The sequence below is a fragment of the Salmo salar genome, chromosome 07 (genome assembly GCF_965601325.2).
Source record: "Salmo salar chromosome 07, fSalSal1, whole genome shotgun sequence".
NCBI classification, from domain to species: Eukaryota; Metazoa; Chordata; class Actinopteri; order Salmoniformes; family Salmonidae; genus Salmo; species Salmo salar.
In genome coordinates, this window is record NC_138297.1 from 2,003,140 (window position 1) to 2,004,967 (window position 1,828).

General features: G+C 47.9%; 1 non-coding gene across 1 annotated transcript; it reads right to left on the reverse strand.

Moving 5' to 3' along the window:
* Positions 1-288: 288 nt before the first annotated feature.
* Positions 289-364, reverse strand: trnaa-ugc (transfer RNA alanine (anticodon UGC)). Its single transcript has one exon. It is a non-coding gene; the product is annotated as a tRNA-Ala (tRNA).
* Positions 365-1,828: the final 1,464 nt, after the last annotated feature.

Here is a 1,828-nt window from a genome sequence, read left to right on the forward strand (position 1 = left end):
CATCCTCAGCTCTGGCATCTTCCCCAATATTTGGAACCAAGGACTGATCACCCCAATCCACAAAAAGAGGAGCAAAATTTGACCCCAATCCACAAAGAGAGGAGCCAAATTTGACCCCAATAACTATGTGTCAACAGCAGCCTCCTACATTTCCTCAGTGAAAACAACGTACTGAGCATTTTTTACATTTTTAAATTTTTTAGTCATTTTAGCAGACGCTCTTATCCAGAGCGACTTACAGTAGTGAATGCATACATTTCATTAAAAAAAAATATATATTCTCTGTACTGGTCCCCCGTGGGAATCGAACCCACAACCCTGGCGTTGCAAACACCACGCTCTACCAACTGAGCTACACGGGACCTGAGCAAAATGTCAAACTGGCATTTTACCAAATTACCGTACGACAGACCACGTATTCACCCTGCACACCCTAACTGACAAACAAACAAACCAAAGTCTTCTCATGCTTTGATGATTTCTAAAAGGCCTTTGATCAGTTTGGCACGAGGGTCTGAGGGTCTGAGGGTCTGTTATACAAATTCATGGAAAGTGGTGTTGGGGGAAAACATACGACGTTATTAAATCCATGTACACAAACAACAAGTGTGCTGTTAAAATTGGCAAAAAACACATTGCTTTCCAAAGGGCTGTGGGGTGAGACAGGGATGCAGATTGAGCCCCACCCTCTTCAACATTTATATCAATGAATTGGCGACGGCACTAGAACAGTCCGCAGCACCCGGTCCTCACCCTACTAGAATCTGAAGTCAAATGTCTACTGTTTGCTGATGATCTGGTGCTTCTGTCCCCAACCAAGGAGGACCTACAGCAGCACCTAGATCTTCTGCACAGATTCTGTCAGACCTGGGCCCTGACGGACCTGGGCCCTGACAGTAAATCTCATCTACACTGATTAAAGTGGATTTAACAGGTGACATCAATAAGGGATCATAGCTTCCACCTGGATTCACCTGGTCAGTCTGTCATGGAAAGAGCAGGCATTCTTAATGTTTTGTCCACTCAGTGTGTGTTGTGTGTTTTGTGTGAATAGAGAATCTAACCATGGTTGCAATGACAGGCTATAACTCAACACTTTACTTCCATACGTCTCCAACAGGCTGGGTAGAGAGGACATGTTCTGTGTGTGTGTGTTGTGTGTGTGTGTGTGTGTGTGTGTGTGTGGTAGCTACTCACCATCCAGGGACAGCCAGTCCAGCTGTGAGCTGGGTAGAGAGGACATGTTCTGTGTGTGTGTGTGTGTGTGTGTGTGTGTGTGTGTGTGTGTGGTAGCTACTCACCATCCAGGGACAGCCAGTCCAGCTGTGAGCTGGGTAGAGAGGACATGTTCTGTGTGTGTGTGTGTGTGTGTGTGTGTGTGTGTGTGTGTGTGTGTGGTAGCTACTCACCATCCAGGGACAGCCAGTCCAGCTGTGAGCTGGGTAGAGAGGACATGTTCTGTGTGTGTGTGTGTGTGTGTGTGTGTGTGTGTGTGTGTGTGTGTGTGGTAGCTACTCACCATCCAGGGACAGCCAGTCCAGCTGTGAGCTGGGTAGAGAGGACATGTTCTGTGTGTGTGTGTGTGTGTGTGTGTGTGTGTGTGTGTGTGTGTGTGTGTGGTAGCGACTCACCATCCAGGGACAGCCAGTCCAGCTGTGAGCTGGGTAGAGAGGACATGTTCTGTGTGTGTGTGTGTGTGTGTGTGTGTGTGTGTGTGTGTGTGTGTGTGTGTGGTAGCGACTCACCATCCAGGGACAGCCAGTCCAGCTGTGAGCTGGGTAGAGAGGACATGTTCTGTGTGTGTGTGTGTGTGTGTGTGTGTGTGTGT